The sequence below is a fragment of the Xenopus laevis genome, chromosome 2S, assembly GCF_017654675.1.
Source record: "Xenopus laevis strain J_2021 chromosome 2S, Xenopus_laevis_v10.1, whole genome shotgun sequence".
Taxonomy (NCBI): Eukaryota; Metazoa; Chordata; class Amphibia; order Anura; family Pipidae; genus Xenopus; species Xenopus laevis.
In genome coordinates, this window is record NC_054374.1 from 143,722,331 (window position 1) to 143,737,477 (window position 15,147).

The window sequence follows — 15,147 nt, forward strand, 5'->3', positions numbered from 1 at the left end:
TGCTATATAGTGTGTGTAGGGAGTGGCCACTTCCTCTTTGGCCTGTGGATGGTGATCCAGCTGGGTGTGCTCAGGGGAGCCTGGGTACAGCTAGGCCCAGAAAGGCCCATGTGCTTTGGAGAAGAAGTCGGGGACCAGGTAACCCCGTGAATGAGGAATAGTTACACTAGGGCAGACTTGTCATAGTCTCTCTAGGAGAGAAAGGCAGAGAGGTGAGAGAGAAAGAGCAGCTGAAGCTCCAACAAGGATTTGCAGTAAGGGAGTAGCTTCCCAGAGGCTTTATGTGTTGCCTCCAGTCAGGGACCTCAGTGAAGAGGGACTGTAGGGTAGAAGCTGCTTTCCTGACAACTTCCAGGAGGGAATGTGTGTGAATACTGCAAATGCCTAATGGAGACCTTTCCTCTGTGAGAAATGCCTAATGGCTGCAGCTCTGTGTGAGAAATGTGCTATTGCCTCAGCTCCTGTGTGAGTACTAAACCTGTGGTCACTTGCCTCGTGCATAGTTAAATAAACCGTTTCTGTTTTACTGCAAGAACCTCCTGGCGCCCATCTTTTGTTGTATGCACAGTAACCTGGGGGATGTAGTTGCACTACACCATAGAGGGAACACTTCCACATGGCGAAGGCCCTGACCCTGTTGTGTGAAGTCGCGTGTAACCCATGCTTCTACTGCTAGCTGGACAGTTTAACTATTTGTGTGCTATGCAGCCCAAATAGGTGTTACAGTAACATGAGCCTTGACCAGGCAGGTAAGTGTAGGGCTCCCTTTGCATGTTGCTCCTTCAGGCACTCACCATGGTCTAGTCTAGATAACTGCCCATAACTGAAGCATGTATAAGAGAACAATATGTTGCAACCCATTTGAGTGCATAACCAATGGGTCATTTAAAAAAATATCCTGCCTACATGTCTCCCCCACTGAAGCAAACTACTAAATGAGGCAGATCTACATTGATCACCTGTACCTCTGTGTGCTCACCATGGGGCATGGTGCAATGTGCAAAAAACAAGAAGCCTCATTATTTAGTAAACAAGCCCTTGTGTATGGAGCCAAACATTTTCCATATAGTTGGCAAATACATCCATTGTCTGAAATGTTAGAATTGTTAGAAATGTTAAAGATAGAATTAAAATAACAATGCCGTACATACACATGTATGATACGTTATCAGTCTGAACAGTATTCATAGTTGCTAACGTTTTAGGGTTTGCATAGGATTTCCCAAGTGCCCCAGTACTATATTTCATATAGCTAGCCATATCCAAGTATCATGTTTGTCGCTACACATCTAAGCCTGTATTTCACTGTCCTGTTTATATAAATGTACGCTATTTGCGTAATATGAATTAAAAAATACTTTTAAAGGAGAAGGAAATCTATTTAACTTGGGGGTGCCAAAAGTTAGGCATAAGTGAGCCCTCTTAAAGAGCAATGAAGTTCATTCATTGTTTCTCTTTGTTTTGTGAAACAAGTTCTTATAGTGAAATCTGAACTCCCCCAGATTTACATAAAATTACAGATTTTTATCCACTTGTTTTTTTAACAAAATGCCATTGTAGAGCATCCAGTTCAAGCAAAACCAGTGTATTGGTCTTATCTGTTTCAATATCGGCTGATCCTTATCTACTGTATCTGCAGCAGAGGAGACTATGTGTTCCTATGTTTTTTTTTTTGCTTTGTTCAATATGATTCTATTCAGTTACAAAGGAAAGTCAGTGCCAGGGAAGCTTTACAGCTTTGCCATAGGAACTGGAAACTAATTTATTTCTAACAATGCTCTTTGCAGCACAAATGATCTCAATAAATCACACAATTTAAAGATCTAAAGTTATTGTGCATGGATAAAACTTTTAATGCATTCACTGTCTGCACGTAAAGTGAAAAAGCTGGAAGTAATGCTGATATGAAAACAATTTATAAGGCAATGGTGATGGTGATGGATGTGCCATAGCTTTGTGGGCCACCCAAACCATCACCTGATCAGGCTGGATAATGTCTTTCAGATCAATGACTAGCCTGATTGATCCTGCTATCCAGATGTTCTGAGGGTATAGTGGTGGGATCTCTACAATTTTCAGTCGGTTCTGTCCAAACATATATATGATACACACTTGGCTACAGACTGACTTGTTCCATATCATACATGAGCTTCTTTTTCTACAACTCTTTCATCATTGTGTGGCTTACCTACTAGTCCACAGAAAAAGGGGGGACAATGCACATGGATTTGTCTAAATTCCATCACCCTACATCATTTATTATGCACATTAAGATCATTTTCACCTGAGGAAGGGGTTGTCCACAAAAGCCTGTGCCTTTGACTGCTGCTGATGTAGGGCAATAGTCCACAGACAATGCTAGATGCCTTCTCCCCTTTTTTATGGACTATACTGGCCTTGGAGCAGCCAGGGATTAAGAAGCCCAGTTTCTTCTGATGTGCAGAAGTTTGATTTTGTTGCCCACTGGGGTAACACTATGGGGTTACTGGGGTTCTCCATTGTATCAGCAATTTTAACCCAGAGCTTTTTGGACTTTTTGAGTTCAGATTCAGCCTTTTCAGGTCCAACATTTGATTAGGACCCCTATAAGAAGGTTTGAAAAAAATGTGAAAATATTGGCGTATCAGCAATTTAGCTATAGTTCCAAAATATGTCTGTCAGATAGTAGTTTTGGTGAATTTGATTTATAGGTAAATTACTTTTTTAATGAAATAATGATTGGAACCTGCAGTCTTACATTTATTTAGGGATACTGTCTTCCTTAATGTAAAAAAAAACTTCTAAATGCTTTATCTGCTTCTGTCTGAAGGAAACAAATGAGTTTTGTAATTATGTACAACCGTGATGAAATACCAGTGTATTTTCTTTGTACATTTTGATGCAAGATAAGTATAAGAAGAGTGACCGTGCCCTGAGTGTATCTGTTTTCTAAACCAAAAGGAAGACAAGATAAGGCCATTGAGAGTACAAGTTGGCAAGTGGGAACATCTCTTTGAAAACACTTGATAAAAGCTGCAAAGGCCTTTGTACAATCCGAACTAATTACAAGAGAAAAAAAAATTCTTGCAAACAAAAATCTGACCTCCACAAATGGATGACGAAGCTTGTTTTCTACTGAAAGGAACAGTGCAGAACAAACAGAAACCACTCTCTGTGTGTAGGAGAAGAGCACTGCTGAATAATAGAATGCACAGTCTCCTTGACTTATTCAATGTCTCATGTACATTCCTTAGCTATGGCTGGTGACTCCCTCCATGGGAAACTGAAATAAAAACACAAAATAAGAATGTAAAGTAGAAGTATGCTATGATAATATTGTGGTCAACCCCACACAACTGGCAACTCACTCTTGTACCATGGCCACTCAGGTACTGTGATGGGATTTTCAGCCAAATATCAGTTGGTACACCCATGGGAGGGCCGCATACTCGGTCGTTCAGCAGCTTTTATCAGCCCCTACCCACATTACAGTTAAAATGAATAATTGGAATGTTATGACACTTTAAGTAGCCTCCCATACATGAGGAGCAAAGAATTAGGTTCACTTGATTTCCAACAATGCCTTTCAATTGACACTGACCTTACAGTATGAGAAACAATGATTTAGAGGTATATCATTATATATATATTGTGGTATATGAGGATCTTCGCCAGAAGTTAGGGTATATCTAATATATACCATAGCAAGTGCTACTCACACTGATCAAGTACATACCTATGTAAGGTGCCAACCCACTGGCATGTGCCATATAAGGTGCAAACCACCCTGGCATGAGTCCATATAAGGTGAAAGGCAGCCGGCAGGACTTCCAACAGTGCTCAGTGCTGTACAGGCAAGTTCCAGTTAAATGGTCTCCAATCAGAAGCAGCGTTCAATAAATAGTCTTTTATAAGGGAGGCATCCAGTGTTGATCACAGTAGCAAACAGGGTTAACTTACCAATGTTCATGGGGTGACCAGGTGTTCATGCCCCAGACCCTCAGCTTTAGGAGGTGATAGACACACGTATTCTTTTGATTGCAGGCAGGCACAAACCAGACTTCACTCCAATAATTAATGCAGTTAAAAAGTGATTAATTTAAGACAAAAACATCTCTACGTGTAGCCTTACGCGTTTCATGCTTTGTGGGCACTTAGTCATTGACTCATGACTAAGACTAAGCCAATTTCTTAGTGCTCACAAGGCACGAAATGCGTAAGGCTACATATTGAGATGTTTTTTTCTTAAATAAATCACTCTTTAGCTGCATTAATTATTGGACTGAAGTCAGGTTTGTGCCAGCCTGCAATCAAAATAATATGTGTGCTTAATAAATAGTCCGAAATATTAAGGGAGAGAGTCACATGCTCTTTTTGCGTGTTGCATCCTCTTACTAATGAGCCCCAGGATCTCTGAGATATGGCTGTGTCCTTATTTTTCTCAGCAAGAAATCCCAGAGGATATAACATGTATATTATTTTCAAAATCCTTACAGATCAGGATACAGCCCTCTTAATATAACATTCTGATTTATTGTACTAATTATTATATATGAAAAAAAACTAATTTTTTACTTTATTCTTTGAAGAGTCATTTAAATCCACTGTAGCAGTACAGAGTTTACAGACAGATTGTATGAAAGTCACATATTACCATGGCAATCCAGTTCGTTCCAAGTGATCGAGGGCTTATTATGGAGATGGAATTGGCACAAGAGCACCACTGGGCTGCTGTAAGCGATGCCACTCACTGTGTCTGTATGAGCTGCTCTTGTATCTAGTTAAAAAATAAATTTCTTTTTGCAGATACCATTGCTTCAGTAGCGTACATATACCATTGCTTCTTTTTGTTTCATTGCCTTTTGAGCAACTGGCTATTGCAAATGTGTTTTACTCTAAGCTTATGGCAAAAAGTGCAGCCATGCAAGTGGCACATTTGCTTAACTCATATATATGGGTGCAGTGCACAGCTAGGGAGCCTGTTCTTAACACCTGCCATGACTTGATTTTACTTTGTACTTTGCATTTCACTACTACAGGTATGGGATCCATTATAAGGAAACCTGTTATCCAAGCGCCAAACTACGCAAAGACTGTCTCCCGTAGACTATATTTTATCCAAATAATCCAATTAATCCTTATTGGAAGCAAACCAACCTATTGGGTTTATTTACTGTTTTCATAATTTTTTAATAGATTTAAGGTATGAAGATACAAATTTAAGAAAGATCCCTTATCCAAGCATTCTGGATAACAAGTACCATACCTGTTCCCCAATGGAGGTTGTTATCACCACAAAATGCAAATCTGGATTTCTTCTCTTCAAGAACTGCAGCTCAAAACTAAATTATTCCTATCATTCATTTACAAAACTCCAAGGACTTTCAAATATTATAACAAACGGGGCAACAAAAATATTCAAGGGTTATGGAATAACACAGTGTTGTGGAGGACTCTACTTGCAAGAGCTTACCATCTAAAAGAATGAGGGAGGAAAAATTGACACATAAGGTTAGTAAAAATAATTGGTCATGATCCTTTATGGTATATTGACATCTAATAATCCAGGCTGCATTAAATTGGTTTCTGTAAACAGTTGGGTTTTTAGGTAACATCAGGTCATGACGTGATTCCAAAGACAGGAAGAATGTTGAGAGAAGTCTATCAGTCTAGGCTGAGATTAAGAGAGTGGAGAGCAGAGCAGGGATGAAGGGAAGGTTTATTGTTCAGTCTAACTATTAGTGGTTTGAATCTAATTCTATTAGAAGTTAAGAGTAAGTTAAAGGACTTGTTTGGAGAATGGCTGATATGGAATAATGAAATTGCTAATTGATTTCGATGGAATTGGGTGCAAAACAGAGATAACTTCTAGGCCTGTGTGGTTGAATGAAATGTAATGAGGGATGGGAAAGATGAAGAACAGTAATGAATTCCATTTTGGAGAGGCTGGAGGAGGAGATATAACATATTCTTCATTTACAATGCACTTTATAGAAATTACCATTTTTGAGCAGCCCACTGTGACCATATCTGAGAGGATACCTGGGTGGTGGAAAGGTGGCTCATTCCAATCTGTAATGCAGTCATTGTTCATCTGGCTGATGTACAGAACTCGCTATATAGGCCCACAATTTAGTGTTCCCTAAGCAGCAAATAAGTGTCACTTGGAGATTTTTTCCTGAAAAGTACCCTAGTAATCTCTCAGCTCACTTAGCAAACTCTCTGAAGTCCTATAGCTGCCAAAAGGGGTCCTGTAGGACACTTGTGGAGACTGCTGGTAGGCAGTCTAAAGCTTACAGCCTAATAAAACACAATTTTAATGCATTTCTATTTAAAAGCGGAAATGGTAACCATTGGTGAATGGACCTGATTGCTCAGTGAATTCAATAAATCTTTGAGGATAAGCCAACTCTCTTATCATTGGGGGGGGGGACTCAATAAGTATGACACTGCCATGCAACAATGTTAAAGGAGATTGTATTGCTTGAACTAATAAGCAACAAAAAGAGCTATTTATTTCTGCAATAGATGCGGTACAAAACACTTTGGCTCAATGTTTTCTTCCATTCTTACTTTTAAATTCCAGTTGTCTTCCTATTTACTTTCTTACATAGTAACATAGTTAATTCGGTTGAAAAAAGTCCATCAAGTTCGACCTTTTATGTCTGTATATAACTTTCCTTACTGCTAGTTAATCCAGAGGAAGGCAAATAAAACCCCAGTTTGCGTCAGAGGGGAAAAATTTCCTTCCTGACTCCAAAATGGCAATCGGACTAGTCCCTGGATCAACTTGTACTATGAGCTATCTCCCATAACCCTGTATTCTCTCACTTTCTAAAAACCATCCAACCCCTTCTTAAAGCTATCTAGTGTCTACAGACAAGAAGTATACATCATCACGGCTCTCACTGTAAAAAAATCCCTTCTGAACCTCCTTTCTTCTAATCGGAATGGGTGACCTCGTGTCAGCTGCAAAGAACTACTGGTAAATAAAGCATTAGAGAGATTATTATATGATCCCCTTATATATTTATACATAGTTATCATATCACCTCTTAAGTGCCTCTTCTCCAGTGTGAACATCCCCAATTTGGCCAGTCGTTCCTCATAGCTAAGATTTTCCATACCTTTCACCAGCTTAGTTGCTCTTCTCTGTACCCTCTCTAAAACAATAATGTCCTGTTTGAGTGATGGAGACCAAAACTGTACGGCATATTCTAGATGGGGCCTTACCAGTGCTCTATACAGTGGAAGAATAACCCCCTCCTCCTGTGAATCAATGCCCCTTTTAATACAGCTCAAGACCTTATTTGCCCTTGATGCTGCTGACTGGCATTGCTTGCTACAGCCAAGTTTATCATCTACAAGGACTCCAAGGTCCTTTTCCATAATGGATTTGCCTAGTGCAGTCCCATTAAGGGTATAAGTGGATATTTTTACATCCCAGGTGCATGACTTTACATTTATCAACATTGAATCTCATTTGCCACTTAGCTGCCTAGATTGCCAGTTTGTCAAGATCCTGTTGCAAGGATGCCACATCCTGGATGGAATTAATTGGGCTGGATAATTTTGTGTCATCTGCAAACACTGATACATTACTTACAATACCCTCCCCTAAGTCATTAATGAACAAGTTAAATAAAAGTGGACCCAATACTGAGCCCTGAGGGACCCCACTAAGAACCTTACTCCAAGTAGAGAATGTACCATTAACAACCACCCTCTGTACCTGATCCTATAGCCAGTTTCCTATCCATGTGCAAACGACTTCATTAAGCCCAACAGACCTTAGTTTAGAAAGCAGTCCTTTGTGGGGCACGGTATCAAGTGCTTCGGCAAAATCCAAATTGATCACATCTACTGCCTCCCCCCCCACTGTCCAGCATCTTACTTACCTCATCATAAAAAGCAATCAAATTTGTCTGACATGAACTATCCTTCATAAAGCCATGCTGACTTTTGGCTTAAGCCACCCTGGTTCAGCCATTTATACTTTCTAAAAGAAATACATTATTAATATAATGGACCAGATTCAATTTAATGAGAAAATCTTTTTTCCTAATTCAGCTCTAGATTTTCCCATAAAGCCAGATTCAATGAAATGAGATAAACCTGTCTCACTGTTTATCACATGAAAACTCCATGGAAAAAGAAAAGTCTTTTCTTCTCAAATTGAATCTCACTCCGTTTCCACGTGATAAACCAAAAAACAACATTTTTCTCATTGATTTGAATCTGGCCCAATATCTAGAAGAGGTATATGTGTTAAACTTGCTTTTCTGAAACTTTGGGGTGCCATTATTAGTGGTTGTCATGTGTCATGACTGCAAAATCACATTTTTTAACATGTATGTTAATCGCAACAATATTTATTGAGAAAAATGATGAACAAAAGGGATTTCAGACCATCGCCTGACCAGTAAACTAAAATGAAATATTTTTAAGATTGAGGTCAATCAGATTTCACATTAATCCCATTTTTAAATACAAGTACATTGTTTTCTGGTAAAAAACACATTTTTATTTTGATGACAGTCTGCTCTACTCTCAGGGTATAATGGGAGCCTCACTGAAAATGAATCACCTTTAAGTTCATTTTAGTATGGTTTAGAATGGCCTAGTCCTAAAAAATTGCAATTGATCTTCATTATTCCTTTTTTTTAAAAAATTATTTGCCTTCCTCCTCTGCCTCTTTCCAGCTTTCTAATGGGGTAACTGACCCCGGCAGCCAGAAAGCTATTGTTCTGTGTGGCTGCAATATTATTGTTATTGCTACTTTTTATTACTTATCTTCCTAGTTAGTCCCTCAGCTATTCATGTTCCAGTCTCTCATTCAAACCACTGCCTGGTTGCTAGGGTAAATATGACCCCAGCAACCTGATAGCTGCTGAAATACCAATCTGGAGAGCCTCTGAACAAAATGCTAAATAACTGAAAAACCACAAGAAATAAAAAAAGACTAACTGCAAATTGTTTTAGAATATCAACGTTTACAAAGGTGAACAACTCCTTTGATGTGATTGCTGGATAAATAAGCTAATATAATAAAAGTCTACCCTGACAAAAAAAATACATTGATCATTCTTACTGTGTTATAAACAAATTCCTGCCATCAGCATTTACATTGTGTGCTGTCCAGTAAAAGGTTAAGCTTGACCTTTGTTTCTGAGCCGAAAGTATATAAATTAAAGCCACGTTTCACTTGCTGGTGCTGCTTTCGTTATTGCTTTCTGATGAACAGCAATATTGATCCTGCGTACACAAAATAATACGGAAGAAATGAATAATTTAGCATGAAACAATGTGCCGCTTTATTTCACTGAAGCAGCTTAATCAGGAATAGAAGCAATAAAAAGGGAAGCACAGGAAGGGTAATAGAACGATGTTTCAGAGAACTGTAATTTAATCATAGAACTAGAAATTGCATTGTATTTGTTTTAATTGCTTTTCATCTGGCTGCTCTCATTGTACTGATTTTTCCTTCACCCGCAGGCATCACTGCTGCCTCTTCCCCCTGCGCCTGCAAACTTAGCACCTACGTAAATAAACTAAAAAAAAAATTATTTCTGGGACTGGGTTTCCGCATATTTATTTATAGAACAGCCTGAGGAGGTTATGAGACCCGGCAAGCTGGAGATTTATTGGAAATATATGGAAGTACAAAGCTACTCTGGGATAGCAAAGCTTTGGTGACTGGGAGAAATAAATAAATAACTTAATTTACCTTTAGTTTAATACTAAATAATGACTTATATTAGGTCCTTGATTCATTGTTTGTGTCTGATAATAACTTTTTTTGTTTTTAGGTCTTAGGTAAAAAAATTCCAGGAAGCAACTGACATCATCACCAAACACCCGGAAGGAGAACACGCGGTTGAGGAGCAACGCTGGTCGGGGCGAAATCACTGCGAGCGCATTTAAAAAATTTTTAACCACTTAATAAAGGGGTTTATACTATTGATGGGCCTAACTATATCTTAAACGTCTGTGAGTACCCAATCGTTAACCACAGTTTGTGATTTGGACTACAGGTTGTGAGATTCACATGCGTTTGCTTTTCCATTTAACTCTGTGTAAGTGAGAGTTTGGAAAGTGGGTTTACTGTATCTAAAACGAGGTTAAATATACTACACTATATATTATTTGTGTACTGCTTAATCCCCTGAAGCTTTTTAGCTTGTCTCAACTATATTTTGAAGTTTTTGGGGTGCTGGGAGGAGAACGAGTATTTTAGATTCTGCAAAGAAAGGGGAGTTCCTGGTAATCTTTGGATAACCTTTTTGACTTTGAATTTACCCTGAAAAAGCCCATTGTTTCGAAAGGCCTGTATCTGGATCGTCAACTACCCTGCCCCTGATATCACGCACCCTGCCCGGAGTTTCCCACCAGAAAAGTTGGCGACCCTAATGACTTTGTTTACATAAATTCCTTACCGTACAGCAGGGCTCCCCAAAATTTTTTAAATGAGCTACATTCAGATGTAAAAAGCCATCAAAACACATACTAAGTTCTTCCATACAAAGTCAGTGTGTTCCAAGGTTTCTGTGTATGCGCATAGAGTTATCTTTTATATGAGGGATAGAGGTGGATGCTTCAAATGCCTTCTACAGTATATGTCAAATACATATTTTTTTGTCTTGGCTATATACTTATTATGGTATTGACAGTGTGTCCACCTTTGTGCCCCATATAAGAGAATAAACTGGAGATGGCTGTACATTAAAGGCTGCTCAACTGAAAGCATGGTACTTGTAAGCAGTATTGAGTATGTACGCTAAATATGCAGGGTAATTATAAAACAAGAAATGAAATGGATTAGGGCTGTCAAAATGGAGGAGCAGGGAGTCAGATGTGGCCCTCCAAAGCATTTTTATGGCCCTCAGTCTGCTCTAGGGCTCCATAAGATTCATTGTATGACTTTTCATGTTTAATATATTTTTGTCCCCCGACATGCTGAATGAAACTTAATTGGCCCACTACATTTAGTAAGATAGACAGCACTGAATAGGTATTAGTTATTATATAGTGAATAATGTAGCTCCTGTTATAAAATATAGGGATATTATAAGTATCTGAGTAGTTATATGACCATATAAAAGCACAAGGTCAAGGGCAGAGTGATTTTATACACGTCATGGAGCTCCAGTGGCCTATGCACCCTGAATGTACTCGGATTTTCAGTCCAGCGCCAGAGTTAGGAGCAGTATTTCCAGGGCTACAAGAGCTTGTTAGGTGAGTTCCAAGGGGTTCACTCTTGTGCCCCAGGAATAAGTTAATAATCCCTATTGTTTATTTTCTTGGTTTAAGAAGATTCTCATGTATTCAGGTTATGATATACAGTATCTACTAGAATTAAGGCAACTTAAGGCAATAGTCTAAGGCAACTGGACTTTTATGGGGAATGTGATAAAAGTCGGTAACAGAAAAAATAGTCGCAATGTGAAAAGCCTTATGCCTTTGTGCGAATTTAATATAGCTTTTGCAGACCCGGAAACTGTTTAGCGACCACTTCTGACAGGGAAAAAAGGTTTTCCGGATTTTATAGTTTGCGCCAGTGCGCGGTGAATATAATAAAACTTCTTACTGAAAAAGTTGTTACGTTTGCTCCAAAAGATTACAACACCTTCAAACACAATGCGCAATTAAAATTTGGTATGCAATAACAGTTTAAGGAAGAATATTACATTGTGAAATGCAAATTTTTATTCTTCTTTGTGCAAATTGTTTTGCTCTTTGCGACTTTTATTACATTCCCCCATTAGAGTTTTCTTTAAAAACATTTCACCACTCATCAGAGTGGCTTCATCAGCTCAACTGAAGTGGTAGGAAATTCCCGGCACTTAAACCCTTGAGGGTAGTAAAGTCTGTTTTTCTTTCCAATTGTAAATTAAGCTATTTCATTATTATTAGGCAGGTTTATAAGCACAGCTAACATTTTGTTTGGGTCTGTCTCCATCGTTCTTTGAAAAAGGCACATGAGCATCAATTGTTACACTCCATGATCCTGTAAGATTTGACGTGTGGGTTTTAACAGAAGTTTCACGCACTAGCTGCCCGAAGCAGACACATGCCCAACCAGAATTAAATAAATCGCGGCACATATATCATGTTGGGAGCATGCATGTTTTGGGTACTTTTGTATTCTGGCAACTAGTGTGTGTACTTTGTACTATATCTTGTACAGAGGTAAATCTAAAAACAACTGAACTTGCTGAGTAATCAATGAAGACGTTTCACTACTCACCCGAGCAGTTTCTTCAGTTCAACTGACTGGTGTGGGAAATTCTCGTCATATAAACTCTTCCACTAATCCAATCACAATGGCACATTGTAACTCTTCAAAGAGGTGACATCTGAAGAAATTCACAGAGGTGTTGATTCTGTGTAGTTACTGTGATAGGATTATCCAATGTGTCATGCAACTCCTAGAAAGAGGTGTTATTTATGAGAGTTGCATGAATGGATGTGTGAAGTGTTCTGAAACCTCCAGGGGTTCAGATGTTAGAACAGCATTGTATGTAGTAGACAGGTGGTGTCGAAGGCTCCCGCATCTGTTCAGGGATAACAGTTTCTCCATCTTGACAACTCAGCTGTCTTTCCACACCTAAAAGACAAGGGACACTCCTTTGAAGATAGCAAGGTCCAAATCTTGGATAAAGAAGACCGCTGGTTTGAAAGAGGCAATTCATGTCAAGATGGAGAAACCATCCCTGAACAGAGGCGGGGGCCTTCGACACTACTTGTCAGCTACATACAATGCTGTTTTAACATCTGTACCCCGGCGGTTTCAGAACACTTAATACATCCATTCATGCAACGCTCACAAGTAACACCTGTTTCGAGGAGTTGCATGACACATTGGATAATTACAGTAACTACACAGAATCAACACCTCTGTGAATTTCTTCAGCTGTCATCTCTTTGAAGAGTTACAATGTGCCATTGTGATTGGATTAGTGGAAGAGTTTATATGCTGAGAATTTCCCACACCAGTCAGTTGGACTGAAGAAGCTGCTCGGATGAGTAGTGAAACGTCTTCAATGATTACTCAGCAAGTCCAGTTGTTTTTAGATTTACCTATACTAGATATACCATGACCTGGATGAATGAAAATCTTCATAGTCATACTTTGTACTATATTCTGCCTGTTTGCATCTTCCAGGCTCATTGTAGTTAAAATATTAAAAGTACCAGTGAGGATTGCTTTTCTCATTTTTTTGTACAGCGCAATGTTGGGTTGGCCTCCTATTTCCAAGGGGATGGGTGTAGAAAGACAATGGATAAATTATGGAGTATGTTCTAAGAGAGGGATGGGTTGTTTTAGGAGACATAGGGCATGGAAGAAACTGGTACAATGTGTCTAAACCCATGGAAGGGAATTTTAAGCCACCCTAAGGAAAAGCATATTCTACCACTAAAGGGAAACCAGTGACCAACATTCCAAACATAAATGTCCTTTATGGAACTTTCATAAGGAACCATCAGCCTAACTGGTTCTGTGCAACCTGGATAAGCAATAACATTAAATACTTAAGCAACAGAGTTTATATCATGTTAAGTGCTATATTAAAGAATCTTACCAAACTGGAATATATATATATATATATATTAGATTTATAGCAGGGGTGCCCAAACTTTTTGCAACAAGGGCCAGATTTGGTGAGGTGAAACCATTCATCCCGACATTCTTTGAACCATTAACATTAAATTACAGGTATCGAGTAATCGTAGCACTTTGGACATGCCTGTATTAGAGTAAATATTGCCATTATGCAACTTTTGCCTTGAGCCACTATTTTGTGATGGTCTCTGTGCTGACTCAGAGATCATCTGACCAGAAAAACTACAACTCTTACTAACAGGAAGAAGTGTGGAAGCAAAAGACAGAACTTCTTTAATTGTGTTTGTTAATTGACTCATGTGACCTAACAGATATAGTTTGTGTCAGGACTTATTGGGATTTGCTCCCTGTACTCTGGACGGTTATGTGACTCTGTTATTGTACTTACCAGTCGTGTCACTGGAGGTCCTTAGTGCTCTTCTCTTTTAAATTCTTGATGTACCTGTTGTGTTCCTGCCCTTTGCTTTCTTTCTCCATCCATCTCATTAACCCATGTGAAATGAATTACTCTATTTAGGTTGCTTGGTCATTTAGCCATTTGCTGTGATCTCCCATCCTGTGAAATCCTTCATCCTGTGACCTGTTTACCCTGATTCTGAGTCCCTCTGTTTCTTGTTCCTGTGTCCTAGCCTGGTTCCTTGTCACCAGCCTTGCTCCTGATCTCCCCTGCCTCTCCTAGACCTTTTTTGGTGGATTCTCTGGCTGTGACTCCTGCCTGTCCCCGACTATTGGCCTGTTACTGGATTTTGCGTCTGCCATTTACTACTGTGTTTGCAAGTATATTCATATTAACATATGTGCACCTTAGTTGTTATCGCACTTGTCTATAAAAGTTTGTTCTTAATTTTATCATAGCTTTTGACCTTAGTACTACAGTAATTGGTTACACCCCCGGGTACCCAGCTTAGATTCAGCCACAGCGACCCTACCCAGAAGTGGTGTGCACCGTGAATCATAGGTTCTCGGGGGGCCCCTTAGTTCTTAAAATGGCAATTTTTTATTTAGGATTACCCAATGGCACATACTACTAAAAAAATACATATTCTTCTGAAAATTGTTTATTTACATGAAGCAGGGTTTTACATATGAGCTGTTTTAAGCAATATATTTTTAGAGACCTACATTGTTCAGGGGGGTATCGTTTTCCTTTAAAGACTGCAGTATACAAGCCTACCTGTGGATTGGCTAAACTTGAACTAATGTGGGACACTCTAGGGAAGTCCTGCCAGTTGGTGGCACTATCTATTATACACTTAAAAAAGCAACATCTCTGAATAAAGTTACTAGAAAATCCTATCCCTAACCTCTTGCCTGATAAATATACCATGTTTTGGTTTATGAGAACTAATTCCTCTTTCCAACCCCCCCCCAACAATAACTAGTTTGTATGTGTGTTAATGCCCTGCATGAAACAATTCATAATGATTCAATAATGACAATCTGGTAGTTTACTCAAAATGGAAAAACCAAGCTACGAATGAGCCTCACTGCAATATGCTCATTTATTTCACTATTAACAAGTGGGGACACATCTCAGAAGTCAG